The sequence below is a fragment of the Amblyomma mixtum genome, chromosome 6 (genome assembly GCF_055824585.1).
Source record: "Amblyomma mixtum isolate Tamu chromosome 6, ASM5582458v1, whole genome shotgun sequence".
Taxonomy (NCBI): Eukaryota; Metazoa; Arthropoda; class Arachnida; order Ixodida; family Ixodidae; genus Amblyomma; species Amblyomma mixtum.
This window is the reverse complement of record NC_143017.1, coordinates 6,560,818-6,575,037: the sequence shown is the minus strand read 5'-3', so window position 1 is coordinate 6,575,037 and position 14,220 is coordinate 6,560,818. Positions and strand designations below refer to the sequence as shown.

Sequence of the window (14,220 nt, the reverse complement as noted above, 5' to 3'; positions counted from 1 at the left end):
TATCTGGCGAAGACCTTCGTTGTAGTTACTTCAGACTGTTGGGATACCTGAATAATGTTTTAAATTTCTTTCTGAAAGTTTCACATTCCTCTGTTGGCCTCGTTCACATATTCGACGACATAATGCGCACACGCGTACAAGTCGAATACAAATTGAATATTCTTGCTTGAGTCCAAAATGGATTCAATCCATGGATTCAACTACTTCACTTTCGTCTGCATTGTGTGTCGTTTCAGCATAACGGACTCTCGCGGTAATCCTGGTCAAACTAGAGAGACGTATTCACCTTGACTATCGATGATATGATGAGCCGAGAATTCGTTAGTGTCTTCGTACACCGTTTCATCAAGCGCCTTGTGAATGACATCGTAGAGTGCTTTCAACTCTTTGTTACACTGAATGCTTGCTTTGGATGTGGATTGCGCCTGCAGAATAATTACAATTTCTTTCATCGGCCAGACGGACTCATTGAAGCGACATTTCCTGCTGCCATTTCTGCAGTATATGGGGATGTGAGCGTGCAGCTGGCATCGCGTTCTTTGCAGCAGCCTGATATCGACAGAGGCAACGTGTTAGGCCATCTTTGGCGCCTGGGGCATGTGTTCGCCTAAGGGATCGACGGGCCCCCGCTTAGCCAGAGCAGAATGTGAACGTGCGTGCTTCCGTGATGTCAAAAGTCCATTCCCTTGAAACGCTGCACAGCGTGGTAGGGCGGAAACTGCGACAGTATTATTGGCCAGAATGAACATGATGTTTTCAATGTGATCGAAGCACAGCACACATGTGATTGGGTCTTCACTGACAAGTTTGGCACGGCCATACAATACCAACTGCTCAAATGTGTTAATATTTGCGCGGTTGATATCGACGTTTAGTCTCTACAGCAACGTTATGAGTCCTTCGCAGTGCAATCGCAGAGAAAGGGATTCATAAATAGCGGACACTCCGAAGGGGCCCAGTGGCCCAATGGACTGCAGTGCACCAAGCGGCTGGGTGAGAGACTTCCTGTTTCGGTTTCAGGCACACGCAATTTGAATGCTTGCATGCGCTGCAGCCTACAGCGCCCTCGTAGCGCGTTATTACGTGACGGCGTATACAGCTCCTTTGGTCGAAAAACCGTCGGTGTGGTAGTTGTCGGCACCGCGCGACGGGAAAAAAATTGTATCATGCCAACCGTATCTGCAGAATTTTCCAGATGTTGTCATATGATTTAGCGTTTTGAGCACCATAGACCTGCTAGTTAGCTGAGGTAACTGATGGTACTGATTCCAACCGGCGACCTTTAAAGGGGGAAGAGGCGATCTAATCAGGAGCTGCGTTTCATGCGCAGTTCGGTTCTCCACCAAGACAAGTGAAAATGTTACTCCCCTATTTCCTTTCCTAAAAGAAAATTGCCCAGGTTTAACTCTTCCAACCGTAGTTAGACAAAGCAAGAGCTTTGGTTACACTTGGTGTTGCCTTTTGTTAGGCTCTTGTGCGTAGCATATTTTCACTCACCGTCGTTACGTCTTTGGCATGTCGCAGTCGTTCACATACCGAACATACGTTGCCAAACCGGTTGCCAGTAAATCCCTAGGAAATCAGCCAGTCGCCGATTCACACGGGGCTAACCTAATGGCGTGGTCGGTCAACCGTTCATTTGACGGCGGCTCCACTTCAACATGTAATGTGGTTGACGTTACAGCGGCTTCAGCCAGTCTTCTTCTGTCGCCGTTCCTGTTCGTTGCGTCGTCGTTTTGCGAGCCGTCCGGCCAGCTCTCCTTCGGTCCCAGACGCAAGCCTGTCGCGATCAGCATTCTGCTTCCTCTCCCAGTACGCGGCCCGCCGGGTGATATCAACGGGTTGGTCTGATGTCGCTCCCCGACGGTGTTGCAATGACCTCTGTGTGAGGTTGTGAGACGGCTTAGTATCGATGGGATCCATGGCGAAGCGCGCACTGCCTACACGAGTAACTTTCGATGAAAGCGCGCGCCATCTGGCAGCGCCCAGCGCACGGCCAACTATGTCGGTGAGGGGCGCGCGGCGGCGGTGGAACTACCGGGGCGAAGCGACGTTGTTAGTCCCGGGGTGGAGGGCAGGGTGGAGCTGCGGAGCGGCTCAAGGCCGTTGCCGCGCAGTCGGCTACACTTGCGGTGACCTGCTGTAGTAAAGCTCGGAAGTGTCTCCTGCGACCCGGTCGCAATAACGCAAGCGTTATTTTCACCCGTGACGTCGCATCCGGTTTGAAAAATGACGCCACGTCCGGCCATTTTTTTTGTTGTTTTGTCATGTTTGAGCCGAGCTACAGCCGAGCCGAGCATTGCTTGCAGTAGGAGAATGGCCGGACGGTGGGAGCTACGCGCGCTCGTGTTGCCCGTGAGCAATTTCTCTGTTCTTCCTGTCTTTTGGTATGTATGTACAGTATGTATTGAGTGATTGCCCGTTATATGGCATTCGGCATTTCATTTTGAACTTCCTTGCGCCCGAATATTTTGTGTTTGCAGATCACCCAGAGCTAGCACTGAGCCCGCTTGCCCGGCAGTGGACACAAAGGCCCTAAAGGTGAGACTCGTCTGTTTTATCCTGAGTTCTGCTCAAAAGCTCAGTGCAGTTCGACAGAAGAGAATATGCGCTGAGTATGTTTTTGTACCTTTTGTCAGCCCGGCCCAACGTAACTTTTGGTCATGTAAAACAGGCATGGTTAGCGTGCGCCCGAAAAAAAGGCGGGAAACTTTTGACAACAGTCCAGTTGAACTAACCGTTTATGCGGTGAGTTTTGTGCGCGGTCCGATTTTTTGTGCCCCCGCTAATAGGAAAGTGTATAGATTACTGATTTAATAGTTCATTTTACAATTGTGTTGCTGTGAATCCATACGAGCCGCTTTCAGAAACAGGGGCACTAATTGCGGCGAGATAAGCGATTACGCTTTGGTGTCTGCAGCGCGTAAACATGTTCTTTTAAATTTATTTTCATTTCAGAAAACGGCACTTGAAAACCCGATTCCTGCATCGAGTCCGGCATTCTCTTGCTGGCGCAGAGGCTGAACAAAATGGGACGATAGAATGCGGAAGCAGCAAAGGCTTTAAGGCGCCACTAGGTGAGCTCTCCACCTCCTGTGAATTTTAAAACTAGTGCTGTGCCACCTGCACTGAGCTTCGGTATTACACGGGGAAGGTGCTTGGACCCACGTAGCTAACTAGCATGGAGCGCATGAGGCAACTGGAAAAGCAAGCTTTCTTTCAAGGCCTCTAAGCTTAATACCTTATTACGGGTGATATTGCAAAGAGGCCTTAAGAAGGGGAACATTGTGGACAAAGTGCTTGATGTCCTTTTCATATTTTGGAAGCTTGTGAGGTGCATAAAGCTCACAAGGCACTGTTACAGTGTTTGACAGGTCATTGTGGTAATGATGATTATGTGGCCATTTGCTTTGCACGGGTGAGTGGCAGTTTTTCGCCCTGGCTGCCACATGGAAAGAAGAAACAAAAAGAAAGCTTGGAAACATTCACTTTTTAGATGGCTTTCACCTGCAGTTCACCCCAAGTGAACAAAGCCTGCCTGTATAAGTAACAAAGCAACTAGGCTCTTACGGATCTATCAAATTATAATTTTGAAAGTGGGCCTCCTGGTCTGAAACCGGGAACGTTTGTGCCCCTACAGACAAACAGAGGCGAGAAGCCATAGACGAAGGTAGGTAGGACAGGTAGCTGAAAGAGGGAGTAGTTCCCATATTTGAAGAACACATGGAAAGACAAGGACGAAGCGTTGTTTGTGTTGTTCCTTCTATGTTTGTCTCTTTTTCTTTTTTTTCCACAAGTTAAAAGTAGATATTTGTTGTAGTTTCACTTTTTGAGGCAGCTTAAAGATGGAGCAGAGGGATGACTCACTCAGCATTAGTGTTTGTGTTTCGTTCCTACTGTTTTGTGTACTTGCACCTCTTGACCCCAAATGGGGCATTAACATGATCTTATGGGGTGCTATGCTGATAAAAGGTGTGTGCGGCACACCTATGGGTGTGTGGCATTAAGATTCAAGCACCAACATAGGGCTTTCAGTGCAGTAGGAATTATGAGAGGGAAAAAAAGCCTCAAGGATGGGGATGGGCAGTTTAGCTCTTCAGTTTGCTTTTTGTGAAAAATTCTGTGGCAGGAGGTTACATGTCAGCCCACCCCTTATGTAATGCTGCCTTTGGGCCTTCGAGGTACAGATAAACTAATAAATAAAACAACAAAAAGTAGTGCCCGTTCAAACAGCATAATTTGCAGCATTGGTGGAAGATTTTCTGTGGCCCCTTCAGGGAGTGTTTATCCAGAAATTGTAGTTATTGCTTAATGCCTCTTGGTGCCAAGAACCAAACAGTTAATCAATTGCCCTCATGCCTCTTGATGAGGGAATCTGAGAGGTCGAAATGGTAATTTACCGTAGCTGTGAACAGTAATGGCTGGGTGTATCGCTGGAGAGAACCGAGGTCATCTACTGGACTGAGTGGTAAAAATTTCAGGTCGGTTAAAGCACAGATGGCTTAACATCGTCTTTCCAGATCTTGATTGATTGTTGCGGTGTGTGTGGCTAGTGAGCTGTCAACTTGGGGTGGGACAAAAGTTGTAAGCTCAGCCAGAAATGCCTGTGTTGTTTGAGCTCTGAACAAGAGCTTTGAGCGAGGCCACTGCACTATGTCCTTCTTGTACATTTGGCTTTCGTGGTGTTCCAACTTCCTTCTTGCCCCTCCTTTGCTGGGAATGTCGCCATGGGACTGAAAGTGGTGTGATGTAATTAGAGCAGTGGCATGGCCAAAAGATCCATCCGCACAGTACCACGTAAAAGTTCTTTGCTGGATTGGGCACTTCATTGGCACTGCGGTCAGAATTGAGGTGAGTTGTGAGTGGGTCACTGTGGAAAATGACATAGAGCAGCAGCAAACATGGCACCAATGGTGGAGACCTATAGTTCGAAGGGTAACTTTGATGTCTGTGTTGTCATTGTTGTCAAAGTTATCTGTGAGGCTATCAAGGGCAGCACCTGTTCTGAATGCATAGTAGATCAGAACTTCAGTTTTATGGTTTTGGTCATGGGCCTCACTTCTGGAGGTGCATGAATCGGTTCAGATTTCACATTGAGACGCATCAAATTCAGCAACCTTACTACTCTTGAGTACAGTGAAACCTCGTTAAGGCGTACCTCGTGGCACTGCGGAAAAACTATGATCAAGGCGGCAATATGCCCACACTGAAAGCAGCCGAAATATATCCACTTACCTGGTAAAAGATGATACCTGATGCATTATAAAAAATGTACACACGAAACCTTTTAACTGCATAGCGACCGTTCAGCCTCGAACGCAGCTTGGGCAGGGTATGTAATCCGAAGGCAAAATAACCGCTGCTCTTTAAGGGTTAACCCTTAAAGGCCGAGTCACACTGCGGGAACAGTTGGCGATCCTGTCACATCGCGTCAACACGTACAGTGGGTAAACACGTCGCTCTCTCCGGCCAGCCTGTGTTGGCCTCATGTGCGCCACTTGTTCAAAAGCACTCTGTCACACCAGAAAAACCACTTCAATCGCGTTCCCCGGCGCTTGCTCGCGCGCTCTCCTCCGTGCGTGTGCACAACCGCGAAAAGTGGAGACACCTTGCGCTGCCGTAGCTACTGGCGGTTTTGCAGAATATCGGACGAACTATGATCGTTCGCGGCGGCTGAGGTGCAGCCTTGCTCGATTCTGACTCGGACGACGAGCCGCCACCGCAGAGAAACCGCGCTGGATGATGGACTAGCTGCGAAAGGCGCCTGAGCGTTTGCGAAAGCGAGAGAATTAAACATGGGCTGCAGGCGTGTAGATTCTGTGCCCTATGTCTACTTCTACGCATTTTGTATTTTGCGCTGCTGTCCCACTATGCATTATCGACCCGGCCGGTCACTACAAATCACGACACAATCTTGGCAGATTCATCCAGTTTGTTCTACGCTGCCAAAGTACTAAAAAAAGTACAATGATACGCATCATTCCTCCAATGAAATGGAACCCAGTAAAGTTATTATGATTGCTATCTCAAAGAAAAAAAATGCAGCACTGCTTTCTTCTTCATCTCAAGTTCAAAAATAGCAGGACAGGTAACTGGTAACTTGCGCTCACCTGTGAAATACGGTCCCAACTAGTGATCAATTGAAACACAGATTCCTTCAAATCACACCGTTGATAGTTTGGGTCTGTTATATCCCATGGAAAACGCCTCTCTTCAATCATCGCGGTTAGGTCACTTTCCTGGCAGCACGAGAACGATGACGGCATGTTTACGCGAGCAACTGGCACGCTCGTATGCCAGCTCCTCCTTGGGTGGTTCTCGCGCACAAACCCGTCAAGAAACTGCTGGAGCTCGCGGCCGAGGCAGTCCCTGGAACAAGACATTCCCTTTGGCTCCCTACAGAGCCACGTTCGTCAGAAGTGTACGCTCACAAGAATGCGACGGGGATCGAACGTGCTTCTCCACGGCAGCCTTCCCGTCTCTATCACATGCCTGCAAGACGCCGTACCGCAGCAGAAAGCATTACCACGAAAGGAAATGCTCTTTTTTGCACTTTGCAAACGACGTTTCCGAGCACGAAAGGCACAAAAGCGGTGAATCACCGCAAAGTGCTTGGTTTGGTTGGTGCGGTGTCTCCAGGAAATTCGCCCATCCGGCGAACAGCGCCAACCGGGTCCACGAAGGCTGTTTATTTATTGTTCCGGTTCCCAGAAGCTGTCATACCGATGCAACACCCCAGCAACCTGTCTCATTTCTCTGCCGTTCGTGCAGTGTGACAAGAAGTTGTAGGACGAGTTGGTCAGGGGACTTGTTGACGGCTCGCTTGTGAACGTGCTTGGTCCATGTCGTCGTGTTTCCGCAGTGTGACTCGGGCTTAAGAGAAGGCAAGCATAGCAGGGGGCGGCAGAAAGTTAGGTGGGGAATCAGTTTGTGGGGATACAGCGGCCACAGCTGGCGAAGGACAGGGTTAATTGGAGAGACATGGGAAAGGCTTTTGCCCTGCAGGGGACGTAGTCAGGCTGATGATGGTGATGACAATGCCATCGTGCTGCAGAACATCTGCAAAGAGCCCTTCACAGGCAGTGTGGCTGTCAATACTAGAGCTTCGCCCTGGTGTGAGACACACTGCAGCTTATTTCATTTGGGAAGCATGCTATCCATGAAAACATTGCTAATATGGCAACACAGTGAGGTGGGGCTGGACCACAGCTGCACAGAGGTGCAGATCAGCCAGCAACGCAGCAGTGGTAGGTGCGGCACATGCAGGAAAACTGAAATCTGCTGCAGAGAGGCCAAGTCATGCGACAGCGATAAGCAGTAGCTATAGCAATGGGCACATCTGCATGGCTAGGGGCTGTGACTGCTCGTACACCAGCACCTGCAAACAGGTTGGTGACAGGGCCCGGGTGTGGTGGGGAGAGGCTGGCACCCCCCTTTCCTTGATGATGGGAGCGGAGAGTGCTCTCTTTCCATACGCATCAAGCAGCTGCAAGTAGGCTAGGCATGTCGGCAACATGTCTTATGTCAGTGTGGCGTATGCATTAAGAGCCCTCGTGAGCTTTCCTTTTAAATAATATGCATTAAAAAAAACGCTGCACTGTTAGTCTTGGTGCAGCCAGTAGTTTTTTAAACCTTGGCACAGTTAGCTTAACACGCTGCACATCCGTATCTTTACCTTCTCTCAGTGTTGGTCACCTGCTACAAATCTGGAAAACTGCTCCTAATGGAATTTTGGCTTGCGACAAAGACTGCTCCAAAATGTTCTTGGCCATTCCCTCTTCTGCACATGCTGTGTGGTGTGTAATATTCCTTTTTCTTGGGCATTGTCACATGTGGAAAACTGGGTGGTGTATCATCGTTTGCGTAAGAACTTAAGGACACTGAGAAGTTCCCTAGGCAGCCACTTGGCCACCCACTGATTTCAAGGTGATTGCACTCTGCTTTTCAATGAATGCAAAATCCTGACGCGAAAGTGTCTGCAAATGTTTTTGCCACATTCCCCCCCCCCCACCCTTTATTTTGTCTCCTTTTATTTTATTTCTTTTTTTCGTGGATGTTAAGAGTGCTGTGTTTTATGCAAGAAGCTCAAATTAGGAGCTTCGAAAAATTTGATTGCTGGTCTGCACACAATTTTCTCCTTGTCCAGGTTTTGCGCCATTTGCTAATCCCTGGCATTTATCGGCACTTTCACTTCATTAAAACATTTGTGTGTATGCGCTAATACAAATTTTGGAAAGTTCCTTTTCTAGCGCTTGGAAGTTCTTTCCAAGTTTTCCTTTTTCATGGGGCTGGAGCCTCATGGCACATCCAGTCCAACTATTCCTTGGCATTTTCAGATACTTTGTCCCGTTGCACTTGTGTAGTGTGGATGAGCCGCCGCTGCTCTTAAGATGCTTTGTCTCCTTGCTTTTGTGCATAGCCCTCTCCGCAGTGCTCAGGTGCATTTGGGCAAACTATCGAAAAATGACGACTAGCTTGGCTGGCATTTCCTCTTGGTCTCTGAATACATCATACCGTCAGAATTTGACGAAATTATGGACATGTACACCAGGGAATCATTTCAGGAAGTTATCCAGGATTTATATTGTAAAGAAAAATAGCGTAACACACATAATTTTTGGGTTTGTTATACGGCACATTACACGAACCAGGAACGGAACAGTAAGGTTCTACTGTATTCCTCTGAAGGGCTGTGATGGCTTTACAGGGTGTGTAGCAACCTTGAATCATCAGGGGAATTTTGTTTACCCGGAAAAATCAGGGTATTGTGAGGGATACGGTCAAGAAAGTGGCCAAGTTGGAAAAAAGGACTGACTGAAATTAACGCAGTCGTCTGCCGCAAGTTTTAACGGTACTTGCGGTCTGTTCACATTGGCGTGCCATATTTTTGCTTCTACGTGTATAAGGCATGGCAGCCTGTCTGTTTTGGGTGTCCTTTTCTTGTCATCTATGATGTGAGCATTGCATGTACTCGTTTGTTCTGTACAGGTTGCCACACTGCTCACTAAATTTGTGCTGCTGCATATGAATAGACATAGCTGCATTCAAAAATATTTTCTGTGGAATAAGCCATAGTCATAGTAATGTGCAGAATTCATGCACTTTCAGTGTACTCATGCGAAGTGCCGCGCCACCCTAGCGTGGCATCAAAATCAATCTGGAAATCTTGCTCTCGGGCCTCGTCAGTCTTGTAGGCCATTGCAGAAACAAAGAGAGGCTAGTTTCTTTGAGGTTCGAGCTGTGCTGGTGAGGTTATAAAAAGCTGTTACTTGTGGAAATCGCTTGGTCCTTGTCCCATGGCATTGCTGCTGTCAAAAGGGATGCCAGGTGAGCAAAGGGTGCCTTCATTGGAAAAGCAGGAAAAGACAGTGCATTTCACCAATCAACGAACCAACCTTTGAAATCCTGAAACAATCTCTGGCAGTACAAAGAGCGGTTTATGAATCCCCTGAATCATACGGAGTGGTTCGTTTAGATAATTTTCCAGCATTTCCTTAAAGTGGAGCTCATTGTTTCTTCTGTGAAAGCAGTTCTAATGTTGGCACATATGACCACCACTGTCATGACCCATTAAAAAGTGCAAAAAAATCTCTGCTTCTCCTGTAACAGAGAGTGGACTAAGCATGAAATGTTTACGGGCATAACACATTGGTTGTACTACAGATGGTACTAGTCGAAATCTTGAAATGAGTCTAGTGTTCACCACACCACACATACTGTGCACTGGTCCGTGTGGACGCAGTCGTTTCCTGTGAGTGTCTGGGGAATCTCTTCCGCCCTGCCTCGTCAGCTGTATCCGGTTTCTGTTTGCCTTTCATCTTTGTGATCATTGTTTTCATTCCTCGGTTATTTGTGAAATAGCAATTACGCGTCATCTCCATTGCTCGGCTTAAGCAGCTGTGACGGTGGCGGCATTGAAATGCAGGACGATGCAGAAGCGTATGCAGCGTGTTCGAATACTCCGCGAGCGTGTGTACGTCTGCCTGCCAAAGGGGGAAATGTCATGAGCTGAAGGCCCAGCGGCCGGTCTTTTACATGCGTGAGTGTGGGACCGCGGCGCCATCCTTGGGGACGGCGCGGAAGCAGTTTTTCCGCCCAAAGCCCTTCTCGCCCTGGAGCTCCCCTCTTGCTCTAAGCGGCCCTCTCTCAAAGCCCCTAGCAGATCACGTATGATAACGAAGTGTATCGTGGCATGTATGTGCTTTTTGATTGCGTTATCCGAAATTATAATTCGGCGCATTATCAAATGCACAGCTCGAGTGATATCTCGAACGCAAAACTAGAACCCCCCCATAGGACGTCTAGCCGCTTGAACCACAATCATAGCATCGCTCGCATGAACTGTCGCACGTTAGCACTCAGTTCTTCCTTTTTCCCGCACGCAATAGCTCTATGGAATGCCCTGCCAAACACCATTGTATCATGCACTAATCGCAAATCATTCCGTGAAATACTAAAGGACCATTTTTCGTAAGTGAAATCTTTTCAATTATATGTTGTGCTTGAGACAGACAAGTGTCCTTGCTTTTTTTCATTCCTTAGCCTTTGTTTACTCATGTGTTAAATTTTTTTTTACTTGTTACATATTGTATAACCTTTTCGACGCCCCTTACCTGTTGTACATCTCTATTCCTTTTCAATGTTATTTTTTTTTTCTTTCTTTGTAGTGTTCTTGTCTTGTTCGTACAAATCTTGAGTTTGCTCCCCCCTTATGTAATGCCCTCGGGCCTTTAAGGGAAAAATAAATGAAATGAAATGAAATGAAATTAAGAAGACATTGGAAGCAGTTATTTTTTGTAACTTGTTTGGAGAGCTACCGGCGCTTGTATGCCGGTCCTGTAGGAGGGCTTAGAGAGTCTGGTTAAATCTTTTTCAGTGCCCGGATGTTGGCTCTCGGTCTCGGCGTGACGTCACCACACTGCCGACAACGGGAGCTAAAAGCATTTCATGCTTAAAACTTGTGAGCATAATTTTAACAAACTTCCAAATCTAAGATCACCTGGCCACTTTTCGTCTTGTGAGAAGAAAAACACCTGCTGAAATTGTTGCACAGATTCCTAATTGAAATGTGCCAGCATCTGTGGGCCCGTTATGGCCGGGGATTCCAGTGTCGTGAGACCCATACGCAAAACTTAAGCTGGCCATGTCCAATCAAGAATGCTGCATCTGGGACAGCATTGCACGGTTCGAGCAGCCTCTAGGTGTCCCGAGGGAGTGTGGAAGAGGTAGTCTTGCGAAAGCTGTCACTCGTGTTGTAGTTTACGCTGCTGTTCATTCATTTTGTGTGTTGTCTTTTGTTCCTTGGCAATGTGCCACATCATGTTATACACCTTCTCAGTGTCTGAACTGTGACAAGAGCATATCCACTTGCCGAAATTGTTTGGCAGTTTCAAATTCAAGCTGTCACGTTTTTCTCTGAACACAGCTTTATATTGTACCACTCTACATGATCTCCCCTCATTCAGTGAGATGCTCAAAAAGCATTAGGATGTGATAAACCAAGAGGAGTAAAATATTTGAGTGGAATATTTCTTTTCATTGCTGCATTTTGTGGAAATAAGTTTTAATTGTAATTTTAACTATCTGTTTTATATTTGAACTACTCGAGAGTATTCAGTCGTATTTGCTGCGAACTTTGCTTACTATTATCTGCTTCAAAATGAAAATTTTTCATGTTGACACGCCTTTAGCAGAGAACAACACATGCTTGAAAGAAAAAAGAAAAGGATAGCCACCTATAATAAAGAGCTGGACTCCGTGAAAGCAGCTTTCTCGAACAGGCAAAGCATATCTGTTTTCTGTGCAGCTTTTGCAGCTTCATTAATTTGTTCTGTCAATAGATCATGTATGCTGTCGATTATTATCACCACTATGTTTCTCACTTCGGCCTTCCGAAATTCGAAATGAGTAGCTTGCCAGACACCCCGTTTTAATTGTCTTTGTTGAATACTTCAGCTCCCCTAGATAGCATATTTAATGGCTACGTTTTCGGCTCTTTTTGTCCGCAGATGTTTGTTATTCTGTCCACGCCGCAAGAAAACTCGACTATGTAAAGCACGCGGAAAGGTATTGGTTTGAGTGGGATTGGATTTGCCTTTTATGTGCAGTACGGGTAGCAGCAGTGCACCGCACTGAGAGTATTTCATCCAATGCAAGCAGATGCTGCTCCTTTGAGTTGGCATCCAAATCGCGAGGGCTTATGCAAAGTGCAACGTGAACAACAGCGTTGCTAAGAACTAGCTCTAATTTCGGACACATAGCAAAGCACAAGGAAAGCAAAGATTTGTTTTAAAAAAGCATTGTGCAAAACAAATTTTATCTGCTTATCTGCACAATATACTCGCGAGATCACCAAAAAGAGACTCCTGGAAAATGTTCCATCTTTCTATCCTTTTGGAATGGGCGAAGTGTTCCAAACCTAAAAACCAAAGCTAAATACAATAAAGAAATTGTGTATACCAACTGAAATCGTCCCAAGTGAGCTGCTTGGTTTCAGAACTTGATGTTGCCCCTTGCCCACTTATCTTTGCTCGGCATATCGCAGTACTGGAGCCCGTGTGACCAGGGTTGCTGCTCTTCCTTGAGAGTGACGTCATAGCACACCCTGGCACTCAGAAACTGCAACCGAAATCGTTCAGTATAAATAACGCGGTAATAAATTATTTATTGTGCATATATGAATTGTGCAGCATGTATCACGTGCCCTGGGGCAATCCGCAATGTTTGAAACAAAGACTGCAGCCGAAAATTTGGTGTCCCCCCCCATTTAAGGTTTTGAGTTTAGCATATTGAGCTTGTGACCCTTTGTGTGCCAGCGCTGGAAGCCGCTAAAGCGGCAATGTTGTGGGTTGATCAAGCTTAACTGCCAAGATTTGAAACTTGATAATTTCTCTTAATTAGTACTGGTCTGACTCAATGAAACCTTTTCATTGTTTGTCTTGACTATTTTTTATTAATTCTTGAGCTTGTCCTTGTATACACTTCTTTTTCTGTGGGGTTCTTCCGGCACATCTTGAACAATGTTGCTTTTATCCTTTTTTGAGGATCTTTCTAATTTTCATGCGCAACGCCACTGCAGGAGTGCGTAGGCTGCTGCGTTAGTCTGTTGGGAGATGTCGTTATCTTTTTTCTCTCTTGCATGCATTCCGTTTCTTTGTGGGTTTCTCTTAGTAGTTTATTAGTTGCATTTTATTGTTCTGAGCTTGCATACTTTTGTTTCTTCTTTCCATGATATCCGACCCTGCATACGACTGACAGTAGTGGAGGGAGACTGCAGCAACCCACTGTTGAGAACGGGCCACAACCCACCGCTGTAACCAGTGTTGGGAACGGGGCCACAAGCCCACCGCTGGAACCAGTGTTAAAGATGGGGCTTCTATCCCACCGCTGCCACCAGTGTTGAGAACGGGGCCACACAACCCACCGCTGGAACCAGTGTTAAAGATGGGGCTTCTATCCCACCGCTGGAACCAGAGTAGAAGACGGAGGGGTCCTGGAGATGACTAACTCGTTTAGCCTCGCAGGTACCGGCTCCGAATGACGATGTCGGACTGCGTTATCGAGGAAACTGTACAGAAGGGTTTATTCTACATATTTACAGATGAGAATCGAACCGAATGCAATGCAATGCAATGCTCCGATCACACAACATCCCGTTAAATACGGTTCGCGTTCCCCAAATCCCTGACTAGGGAACTTAGGTCGAATAACGTTGTCCAATCGGATGGGCCATTGATGACGTTGGCGGTACCACCCACGGCACGGGGCGGTGCCGAAGCTCTCGCTCTCTCACAGCTTGGGGGATGAGAAGGGGAAGACAGTCATCAAACACAGATGCGTCACCTTGACCACTGCCGCAAGTGTTCTGTGCGTTGCCTCCGTGGGAAAGCAGAATCCCGCAGTCTCCTCGCAGGTGGTTGAACCTTCTCGAACTCCCCCGCCGGATGGCCGAAGCACGAGACCCCTTCGACACAGCGTCTTTCAATTAGCAGCCTCGCTCAGCGTGACCTTGCGTAGCACCATCCAGTCCGGTGACCCGAAGGCCGACTCGGCCAACGTATACCGGTGCTTCTGCCGTGCTGCTGCTGTCGCAAGCTCCTCGCCGCATCTTTGCCTAACGACGACACTCGTCTGACAGTAATTCCTCCCAGGTCCGTGGGAGACAGCGTCCTTCGATCGGTTAGGAGGTTCGGTGATTTGGAGAGCAACAACCCCCGTCCG

General features: G+C 47.2%; 1 long non-coding RNA gene across 2 annotated transcripts; it reads left to right on the top strand.

Annotated features, from left to right (window-relative positions):
* The first annotated feature begins 2,169 nt into the window (after positions 1-2,169).
* On the top strand, positions 2,170-12,512 carry LOC149338135 (uncharacterized). Of its 2 annotated transcripts, none has more exons than XR_016283386.1 (4): positions 2,170-2,387; positions 2,484-2,541; positions 2,959-3,077; positions 10,877-12,512. It is a non-coding gene; the product is annotated as an uncharacterized LOC149338135 (long non-coding RNA). The 2 variants fall into 2 exon arrangements; XR_016283385.1 differs by lacking the exon at positions 10,877-12,512 and adding an exon at positions 7,686-8,850 and having other exon boundaries at positions 2,172-2,387.
* Positions 12,513-14,220: the final 1,708 nt, after the last annotated feature.